Below are 11,719 nucleotides of genomic sequence, written 5' to 3' on the forward strand. Positions count from 1 at the left end.
CGGGGTGGGGGGCTCCCGGGGCCGCAGGCCTGCCCGCCTCCCCGCCGTCCTCGGGGCCGGGGCTCCGCGGGGCCGGGCTCCCGGAAGCCGAGGAGCGGGCGGCGCGGGCTCCTCCCTCCCGTGCGCGCGGGAGCGCCGGGGGGACCGCGCCTCCCCGCCTAGGTGCTCCGAGCCGCGGGCCCGTGCCGGCGCAGCGAGGTCTTTAGCGACGCCGAGTCGTCTGCTCGCTGTGACCTCGTGGCGCAATGGTAGCGCGTCTGACTCCAGATCAGAAGGTTGCGTGTTCAAGTCACGTCGGGGTCACGGTTCCCTTTTTTTCCCTTCCCCAACGGCGGAGGGCTGGAAGGAACGCCGCCAAAGCCGTGACGTGAGAAATCTGGTTTCGGGCGACCCTTGCGAGACTTCCCAGCGGGCCAAGAGCCCCACTCTTTTTGATTCGCATCGCGAATACAGGGTTTCCACAAGCGACTGCGAGAGGCAGAAGTTCCTCCTGGCGACCGACAGGAGGCGCCGCGGCCAGCGCAGAGCGACCCCGCCAGTGCCCATCCCGCCAGTTCAACAGTGGCCCTCGGGGTTACCGGCCCCCATCCTCCCCCCGCCCCACCCCGGGCCTCGGCAAAGCCACGCCCCCTCGCCCCGCACCCCGGACTCCGCAAAGCCACGCCCTTCCCCCGTCTCCGTGAGGCCACGCCCCCTCTCCTCCGCGGTCTCCATGAGGCCACGCCCCCGGCCCGCCTCCTGGATTCGGCAAAGCCACGCCCCGGTCCTCCCCCAGTGCAATCGGGCGCTTTGGAACACCACCTGCGGGAAGATTGAATTCGCCCCTGGAAGGGGCGGCGGTGTCTCCTCGCTGGCCCAACAGTCTTTTTTTTTTCTCTCCGCCCCAAATGTTCCCTCTCACCTGGATCCTTTACACCACTTGCTGAAGCTGTGTGGATTTAGCCACAGTCATAAAGGCCTGGGTATGCACCTCAATATTGTTTGCTAATAGTTACAAACAAAACATAAAAAACAAGAGCAAAAAAAGCACTGCCTGTCCACCAGTAGAGGGATCTATAGGGAAAAAAGCAAATTGCATAAAAATGTCAACACATACTGTATATGATACTATAAATCCATGTTAAAATATAGATGGGAATTGTTCACCCCAGTTCTAGGATAGTGGTTACCTCTGGGGAATGAGGAGGAAGAAGGAATGGAGGCAGAGTCTTACTTTTTTTTTTTTAGTAAATACACCCAAAATGTTAACATTAATTACATCTGGTTCCAGGGTACACAGAATCTAATGCGAAACATGGATTTCAGGTCGGAATTCACTCCACCTGGAAGAGTCCAAAACCTCCAAGTCAAAAAATTATTTAATAATATTCCAGGTCAATAGGACCTATAGCTTGCTAGCAGGAATAGGGGTACATTCTTTCTGAAAGACACCCTTAAGCCAGGCCTTCTAGTTTTAAAGTACCAGTCAAAAATACACTCATACTTTAAAAGAAAATAAATGAAGAGAAAAGACCTTTTGTGTAAGAACCAGCAAAATCAGGTCTGCAGACTTCAGATATGGAGATTCTCAGATGCAAGTTGCTCAACGGATGCATTTGTTCTTTTAAAAATAAAAAAGAGGACTAAAGAATGAACAGAACAAGAGACAATAAGAATGCCTTGGTATGTTTTTAAAATAACTAAAAAGAGAATTCTCGAAATGAAAGATTTAATTTTTGATATTAGAAACACATGGATATATTATCCACCAGATTAGAGCTGGAAAAAAATAATGAATGAAATAAAATATTTTAGTGTTCGAAATGTTTGTAAATCTTGGCATTCCCTCCAAAAGGTGATGCATAATTCTCTTCCCTTTGAGTATGGACTGAATTTAATGCCTTTCATCTAAAAAAAAAAAAAACAGTAAAAGTAGAATTTATGGTATGTGACTTTGGATGCCTGGTCATAGCAGAACTGTGGTTTCCTGCCTCTCTCTCTGGATCACTTGCTCTGGGAAAGCCCGCTGTCATGTTGCAAGAACACTTCTGAAATCTTGCAGAGGGTTTCACCTGATGACGAATTGAAGCCTCCAGCCAACAGCCTCGTGAATAATCTCTTGGATGACTGTACCCGCAGCCAATATTTTGACTCTTCATGTGAGACCCTGAATCAGAACCAATCAGCTAAGACACACCCGAATTCCTGACCCTCAAAAACTGTGGGAGATAATAAATGTTAAGATGCTAAGTTTTGGGGTTAATTTCCCATGTAGCAATAGATACCTAACACAAAGCTAGAATCAAATCACACTGCAGGCAAATAAAGACGGAAAGAGATTAAAAAAAAAAAAAAAGAGGCAAAGAGATACAAAATATGGGGAGAAAGGTAGCCGTAATGTGGATAGAATGAAAATGTCTGATCTCAGCCTAGCTGGAGTTCCCCGAGAGAGAGAAGAGATGGTAAGATAGAGGTCGTATTTGGAGAAATGGTAGCTACTAACTTTTCAGAATTGATGGAAGACATGAGTCCTCACTTGCAAGAAGCACTCTATCTCCTAAGTATGAGAAGGAAAAAGAAATCCATAGCTGTACACAACATAAGGAAACTGCCCAGTATAGAGAGTAAAGATTTTTAAAACAACCAGGGATTAAAAAAAAATTTTTTTTCTACAAAAAAATAAGATGTGGACTAAAGCTGAATTCTGATCAGCAATAGGAAAGCCAGAAGTTAAAGCATGGGACTTTTGGTTTTGGCTCAGGTCGTAGTCTCAGGGTCCTGAGATTGAATCCCATGTCCACTTATGCTCAGTGCAGGGTCTGCGTGGGTTCCTCTTTCCCTCTCCTTCTGCCCTCCCCGCCCCTAAATAAATAAATCTTTAATTCCAAAGCACTGAAAGAAAACAATTGCCAACCCAGAAGTATATAGCTGGGAAGTTATCTTTCAAGAATAGAGATATTTGGGAATGCCTGGGTGGTTCAGTGGTTGAGTGTCTGCCTTCAGCTCAGGTCATGATCCTGGGGTCCTGGGATCAAGTCCTGCATCAGGCTCCCCTGCTTCTCCCTCTGCCTGTGTCCCTGCCTCTCTCTGTGTGTCTTTCATGAATAAATAAATAAAATTTTAAAAAATAGAGATATTTTCAGGTACCTGGCTGCACAGTTGGTAGAGCATGCAATCTTTGACCTTGGGGTTGTAAGTTCATGCCCCATGTTGGGTGTAGAGATGACTTAAAAATAAAATCTTAAACAACAACAGCAACAACCAGAGATATTTTCTAACAAATGGAACCACCAGCATCCTTCCCTGAAGGACTCTCTGAGGGGTGTTCTTTAGGGAGAAGGGAAACAGTCCCAGACAGAAGGTCTGAGACTCAAGAAGGACTCAGTGAGTAAAGGAAATGGTGAACATATGCGTTAGCTAACAAACCTCAACCATACGGAAACAAAGAAACATCAGGAATGTGTGAATTTGCAAAATAGAACTACAATACTGGACAAGAAAGGTAAACATGGAAGCCAGGGTAAACATAATCTGGGAATAAAGCCTTTTAAAGTAGTTATATTTTTTGAAAGGAAGAATATTTATTAACCAGAAATGTTAATGTTAAGTATTTTCAAATGTAGGGTAATCACTAATGCAGAACAAAAAAAAAATCAGCTAAAGATATCAAGATTTGAATAATAAATAAATTAACAACGTTGGCCAAATGGGCATAGAGAGAACTCTGCATATAACAATTAGATAACACTGTTGCTGAGTTTACATACATTTTGTATAAATATGACCACCTTCTAGACTTTAAAGGAAATCTCAACAAACCCCAAAGCATAGGTATCATTCAGGTCACTTTCTCTGACCCCATTCATTTAGACATCAAAAAGGAAAAGCATACTAAAATTAGGATATTTAGGGGTACCTGGGTGGCTCAGTGGTTGAGCGTGTCTCTTTGGCTAAGGTTGTGATCCTGGAGACCGGGAATCGAGTCCTGCATCGGCTCCCTGCATGGAGCCCACTTCTCCCTCTGCCTGTGTCTCTGCATCTGTGTGTCTCTCATGAATAAATAAACAAAATCTTAAAAAAATAAATAAAGGGTCAGGCAGAGAGCAGGTTTCTAGAACAAAATCTCTGATATAAATATCTAAGAGCTCTGGGATAGGATGGCGCTGGCGGTAGCTTGTGTGGGGTGTGGGGATGGATGGAGTAAATAGAGCCATTTGGAGCTGATGGTTATAGAGGTTATTGTTTGGCTTACTAGACTGTTACTGGAGATAGCACTCAGACTCCCTACAAGTCCCACTTACTGGGATGGTTACTGCCACGAGGGATTGATTTCCTGGTCCAAATGGTGTAGATTGTGAATTGGAAGTCTACTTTTTTTTCTTAAGTAATCTCTGTGCCCAACATGAGGCACAACCCCAAGATCAAGAGTTGCATGCTTTACCGACTGAGCCATCCAGGTGCCCCTGCAGCTCTACTTTTATATTTGGCCTGGCCATTGTCCATTTGTGTATTCAATCTCTCAAAGGCTATTTATCCTCCAGCTGCCTCCTTGCAGGGTCACTGCAACCTGTGGCCTCAGTGGAAGTTCACAGATCCCATCAAGTGACCCTCTCCACAGGGCCCGCTCTGTCCCTGGGTGCTGGTAAGCACTGCCTCCCCTCAGGTCTGCAGGCTCCAGGCTCAAACACCCTGGTAGGACTTTCCAGAGGACTCATGACTGAATCCTGTATCCTTGACTCCAGAGAGAAGGGATATACTTGGGCATCAGAATCCGCTACAGGAGACAGAGCACAAGTGGCCAAAGCTTCGAGAATTCAACAGTGATCCTGTGTTCTGTTTTCTCCCCTGCATCCCATTTGAACTTGATGCTACAGAGAAAAAGCAGGGTGGTGACCTCAGGCCAGGGGCACCCCTCATTCCCTTGAGCTGCCCTTACTCAGAGAGAACTCTAGAAGCTGAATGTCAGAAAGAAAAAGAGCGACATCTGCCTGGTTTATATCCAGGGTTGATACACACAAGTGACAGGAGCAAAGAATAAAGACAAAGGAGACCAACCAAGAGAAACCCAGATATATTTTTAAGTGTCCTAAGCACATTACAGAAATACGTCTCCTTTTGTATCAGATAAAATGACAGATCCACACAGTGATTATCTCTGGGTGGCGAGATGACAGATTTTTGCTTTGTCTTTGCACCCGTGTTTCTCATTTTCCCACAATGAAGGGTCAAGGACAGTGTGGTGAGTATGCTGAATGGGGTAGAGGTGGGGGCGGGGGGATGCTTGGGTCTACACTCTGGCTGTATCTCTGATCAGTCGTGTGATTTGGACAATTTGTTCTATCTATTTTTCACTGCTCAGTGCCCAAAACCCTCATCTGGAGAATGGGAAAATGTTCCTACCTCATAGGGTTGTGGGTGAATTTATGGAGAGTCTTTCAAATAGCAATGAGCACATAGTAAAAACCATAGACAGTGGCATTGTGTATTATTATTATTATTACTATTATTAATAATATTCCAACATTATTATTATTCCAACATTATTACTGTTTCCAGAAACTCCGGAAGATCTGTCAGTAGAGACAGGTCACATGAGTTCAGCACTTGGACGGGAGATTGTTCTGCTGCCTATCTGACCCCGTGATTCTGTGCCCTGTGTGCTGAGAAGGGATCATGCAAATCCACATGGGTCGGGCCCAAGCAGCCGCCACAGGCAGCCCGGCTCTTGTCAGGCCCCCCACGTGGGGCATTTTGACCACAGCTGGGGGTGCATCGAACAGAAGACCGCGCTGCCTGCTTAGAGACTCAGCTCACCAGCAGAGGGCGCAAGGGGCAAACCCAGGAAAAATTGGGCCTTGAACCTGGAACATCTTTTTCTTCACACAGTGAGTACTTGTGAGCGTTTCTTGTTTGAGTATCCCTAAAAAGCTTTCTGGAAAACGATATGACCTTTGCACATTTTCAAGTGGGCACCTAACACTTTTATTATAATTTAAAATCGTTGCAAGAGCTGGCCTATTATAAATAGTAACATGTTAAAGTAAGCAGTTACATCATTTCCTAAATAAAGCCCATGAAGTATAAACACCATCACGATTTGATACTATGATGCATTTTAAAAAGACAAGAACAAACTCCTGTGTACTAGTTAGAAATTTTATAGGTTTCCTCCTCTTTGTATGTGATATACTTTCATTCTGGATGTCTTTTATTTACGGCCCTGTCATACTTCACCCCACAAAAATGCAAATATAAGTTGAGAAGTAAAATGCCTATTTCCTGAGAACTTAGAAGTTGAAGCGTTAACAATTTTTCTTTGGGATTGAATTATCACTATGATTCATATTACAACACAGATGTATTACAAGTTTTAATACCAGAGCTGAAAATTGTCAGGTTGCCTCTTTATTTGGCACTTCTCAAGTTTTTCACACCCTGGGGCAGTGCACTCTAGGGAGAAACTGGCTTTTCTGGTGACAAAGACTGAACAAAGAAAGGGCAAAGGCAACCAAAAAGAACAGCCCGTAGGGTTTTTCTCAGGCAGAGTGGTTTTAACAAGGAAATTGAGTCTGGAAAATTCGTCCCTTAAAACTGACCTTGTCACGGGCACCTGGGTGGCTCAGTCGGTTAAGCATCGGCGTTTGGCTCAGGTCATGATCCCGGGGCCCTGGTATCATGCTTAGTGGAAGTCAGCTTCTCCCTCTCCCTCTGCCTCTCTCACCTGCTCATGCTCTCTCAAATAAATAAATAAAATCTTAAGGAAAAAAAACAAAAACAAAAACCTGACCTTGTTACAGATTTCCTTGGAAAGTCTTTAAACATCCTGGGGTGTGCTGTTAAAACCTAGGAAACCAGGAAAGCCAAACAAGCACATTGGCCACTGGTCTGGGTGGTGGCCCAGCAGAGTGGATGAAATAGGAGCCAGAGCACTTTGCAAGGAGCTTTCATTAATGTCCAGAGCTCCCAGGAGAGCTGGGTCAGAAAGCACTGATCAAAGTCAGCCCAGAGAAAGCCTCAGGACCGACTCACAGGTGGCATCTGTGCAAAGGGACGATGAAAAGAAATTTTCCCAGATGACAACATAACTTCAGAGCCAGGAATAACAACCCAGCAGGCAGGTGGTATTTCGATTTTAAATGTTTTGTATCATTTTTAAATGTTTATATTACATATTCGAAGCATCACGTGTGTCTATATCTTCAAATTCCACTTTTAGCAAGTCCTATAAATAGAATTTGAATGTGATAAAATGACAATATTTGAAACTCACCCCACTGTTTTGTACTGTTTTTTTACTTTTGAATAAGGGTAGTTTGTGATTGAATGGAGCTCGAGTCCCTTGCTCTTTTGATCATGTCTGATATTTTGAAATAGATGAAATGCATGTGTCTTGGTGGAAAGTGTAAACTTTGAAGTTAGACATGTTTACACTCAAATCCTAGTTTGACCATTGCTTTTTAAATGAGCCTTAGTATTCTTATCTGTGAATATCAATAAAGAATAATAATGCCTACATTGCATTTTTGTGTGGGGTGGTTGTGTGTGTGTGTGTGTGTGTGTGTGTGTGTGTGTGTGATATCGGACAATGTCATTTTAATACTACAGCTTGGGGACGCCTGGGTGCCTCAGTGGTTGAGCGTCTGCCTTCGGCTCAGGTCCTGATCCTGGAGTCCCGGGATCGAGTCCTGCACTGGGCTCCCCACAGGGAGCCTGCTTCTCCCTCTTGCCTGTGTCTCTGCCTCTCTCCGTATCGCTCATGAATAAATAAAATAAAAAAAATATATAATACTACAGCTGGTCTTAGGGACCTGACTTTCAGATCCAGTTCTTGCTCTAAATTCCCTATGATCTTGAGAAGTTTTCAACCTCTCTGAGACCTAGTTGTTCAATGTGAGTGTGTGTGTGTTTTTAAAGACCTACTCTTTTATTTTAAGATTTTATTTATTTATTTTAGAGAGAGAGAAGGAGCAGGAGCGAATCTGAAGCAGACTCTCCTTTGCTCGTGAGTCTAACACGGGGCTCAGTCTCACAACTCTGAGATCATGATCTGAGCCGAAACCAAGAGTCAGATGCTTAACCGACTGTACCACCGAGGCGCCCTTGTGCAATGTGTTGGATGCAAGAATTTTACTGGCTGTGTGTTACTGGCTGTGTTGTTACAAATCTTCCAGCACTAACACTCTCTGCTTGTAGCTCTCTCCAACTTCGCTGCTTCCACATGGTCCTCTGACCTAGATTAAATAGATTTGAGGCACCTTGCAGAACAAAACTCCTGGAATCATTATAAATGCAGACATTTCATAGACTCTCGGGTCGAGGCTGCTTCTGACAACATGGAGATGATGGATGCCTTTTCTGAATCTCCACATCTGAAAATATGGAATTTATTCGTTTTTATTGCTTTATGCTTGGGGACAGCAGGCTCACACAATGCATTTGCTGAGTATTCCTGTCTGTTATTTCTCTGATATTAAATTATACCCTTTATTTTTCTGCTGTCTCTGGAATCAGGACAGAAGTCATTTCCAGTCCCCCTTCTGCCACTTAGTAACCACCTACCCTCGGGCAATTGTTAGCCATTCAAACCCTAAACTAACCCATCTGAAGAAGCTAAGAACCCCTCAAGGATTGCTGTGAAGATTAGGAGATTATGGATGAAAGCACTCAGTGTAGGCCTGCAATATGGCAGTGGCTAATGCTATTACAAAAAAGAAAATGTAATTATTTCAAATTATGGGTAATGATATGATGTTTTTATGGTTGTTGTAGCAGTCAGCTTAGGCTGCCATAGCAAAATACCATGGATTGGGAGTCTTAAACAACAGACATTAATTTTCTCACTGTTTCTGTTGCCAGAAGTCCCAGATCAGGGTGCCGGCTGACTCATTTTCTACTGAGGACCCTCTTCATGGCTCTTCAATGGCTGCCATCTTGCTCTCTCTTCACATGGCCTTTTCTCTAATGCATGGGGGTCTTCTTATAAGGGCATCAGTCCTATCAGATTAGGATCCCACCTTTATGACATCATTTAGTTTTAATTACCTCCTAAAAGCTCTATCTCCAGATACAATCACATTGGGGGTTTAGAGCATGTGAATTTGGGTGGAGACACAATTCAGTTGTCATTAATATTCTTGAGGAAAGACTCAAATGGAACTACTGGCTTCCTGGCGTTCAGTGGTTCAGTAATACCCAGGTCCCTGAAAGTCCCTGCCCCCAGGTCCCCGATGTTATTTTTGATCTGAATAATCCTCAGACCACAGTAGCACCTCACAGGTATGGCCAAGCAAACAACCCTTTACAAAGATGCCTTAGAATTTGAGGGTCTCTGGGCAGCCCGGGTGGCTCAGCGGTTTAGCACCGCCTTCAGCCCAGGGCCTGATCCTGGAGACCCGGGATCGAGTCCCACATCAGGCTCCCTGCATGGAGCCTGCTTCTCCCTCTGCCTGTGTCTCTGCCTCTCTCTCTCTCTCTCTCTCTCTCTCTCTCTCTCTGTCTCATGAATAAATAATAAAATCTTTAAAAAAAAAAAGAATTTGAGGGTCTGGGGATCCCTGGGTGGCTCAGTGGTTTAGCACCTGCCTTTGACCCAGGGTGTGATCCTGGGGTCCTGGGATTGAGTCCCGCGTCAGGCTCCCTGTATGGAGACTGTTTCTTCCTCTGCCTGTGTCTCTGCCTCTCTCTCTCTCTGTGTCTCTCATGAATAAATAAATAAAATCTTAAAAAAAAAAAGAAGAGAGAGAGAATTTGAAGGTCTTCCTGATTCTTACAAACATGGTCCTTCAGATGACTCCAAGCTATTTGTAGCTGCACAGAACTTTCTGGACTGGAGGCATGGAGGACGGGATATTCATCTATCTTTGATGCTGTGTTTTAATCCTCTTTTGAACTTCTCCTGAGCTAACACAAATGTCTGCTGTCTTCCGCCCTCTTTAACCAAGTGCTGAAAATCCAAAGGGTGTGGCATTGTATGTTATATGGAAAGTATCATCTTCTTTCTTTTATAGAATTTTAGTTCCCTTAAGACATAAATTCTTGACTTTTATTTTATTTTATTTTAAAGACATATTTATTTTGAGAGAGAGAGATAGAGTACGAGAGGGAGGGGCAGAGGGAGAGGGAGACAGAATCTCCAGCAGAGTCCATGCTAAGCATGGAGCCCAATGTGGGGCTTGATCCCAGCACTCTAGGATCATGACCTGAGCCAAAACCAAGTGTCAGATACTTAATAGACTGTAACACCGAGGCACCCCAATTTTTTTAAGATTTATTTATTTATTCATAGAGACAGAGAGAGAGAGAGAGAGAGAGAGAGGCAGAGACACAGGCTGAGGGAGAAGCAGGCATCATACAGAGAGCCTGACGTGGGACTCCATGCAGAGTCTCCAGGATCACGCCCTGGGCTGCAGGCGGCGCTAAACCACTGCGCCACCGGGCGGGACTGCCCTCCCCCCCTTTTTAAAAGATTTTATTCATTCATGAGAGACACGGAGAGAGAGGCAGAGACATAGGGAGAGGGAGAAGCAGGCTCATCGCAGGGAGCTCAATGCAAGACTTGATCCTCATACTTGGGATCACGCCCTGAGCCAAAGGCAGATGCTCAACTGCTGAGCCACCCAGGAGGCCCAAGGCACCCCAATTCTTGACCTTTAAAGTCCTCAAGTTTGGGGCACCTAGGTCACTCAGTGGTTGGGCGTCTGCCTTTGGCTCAGGGTGTGATCCCCAGGACCCGGGATGGAGTCCCACATCAAGCTCCCCACAGGGAGTCTGTTTCTCCCTCTGCCTGTGTCTCTGCCTTTTTCTGTGTGTCTCTCATGAAAAAATAAAATCTTTTTTTTTAAAAAAAGTCCTCAAGTTCATCCAAAGAAATTAAGAGAGTAAGAACTCTCAGAGAACAGTGGAACATACTTGTAATATATACATATTCCACAAAGGATTCATATTTAAAATATATAAGGAGCTCTCATATTTGGTAAGAAAAATAGGCAATGTTTAGCAGACCCAATAGTAAGATACAGAAAAGATTTGAACGTACATTTCAAAAAGATGCTTGGGTGGCCAAAAAACAGAAGAAAAGATGACAAATCTCATTAATCCCTAGGGGAATGGAAATCGAAAGCAAAAATCTACTACTACACACACTGGGATGGCCAAAACAAGAAATCCCACACGTTGGTGAGGAAGTGCAGCCAATGGAAATATCCTGCACTGCCGAGGGCATTTTTCTTTTTTTTAAATTAATTAATTAATTAATTAATTAATTCATGATAGACATAGACATAGAGAGAGAGAGAGAGGCAGAGACACAGGCGGAAGGAGAAACGGGCTCCCTGCAGGGAGCCCGGTGTGGGACTTGATCCCAGGTCTCCAGGATCACGTCCTGGGATGAAGGCAGGCGCTAATCCGCTAAACCACCCAGGGATCCCCCTGAGGGCATTTTCTTACAATGGATTAGAATATAATCATGAGGGATCCCTGCGTGGTTTAGTGGTTTAGTGCCTGCCTTCGTCCCAGGATGTGATCCTGGAGACCTGGGATCGAGTCCCACACCAGGCTCCCTACAGGGAGCCTGCTTCTCCCTCCACCTGTGTCTCTGCCTCTCTCTTTTTCTCATGAATAAATAAATTAAATCTTAAAAAAAAAAGAATATAATCATGAGAATTGGTCAACTACCACTATGCAAATGAGTACAGAGGAAGCTCACAGCTGAGACACTCTCGGATGAAAGAAGTCAGACACA

The 11,719-nt window shown here is 44.6% G+C and overlaps 1 non-coding gene across 1 annotated transcript; it reads left to right on the top strand.

Moving 5' to 3' along the window:
* Positions 1-231: 231 nt before the first annotated feature.
* Positions 232-303, top strand: TRNAW-CCA (transfer RNA tryptophan (anticodon CCA)). Its single transcript has one exon. It is a non-coding gene; the product is annotated as a tRNA-Trp (tRNA).
* The last annotated feature ends 11,416 nt before the right edge of the window (positions 304-11,719 follow it).

This window comes from Nyctereutes procyonoides, unplaced genomic scaffold (genome assembly GCF_905146905.1).
Source record: "Nyctereutes procyonoides isolate TBG_1078 unplaced genomic scaffold, NYPRO_anot_genome, whole genome shotgun sequence".
NCBI classification, from domain to species: domain Eukaryota; kingdom Metazoa; phylum Chordata; class Mammalia; order Carnivora; family Canidae; genus Nyctereutes; species Nyctereutes procyonoides.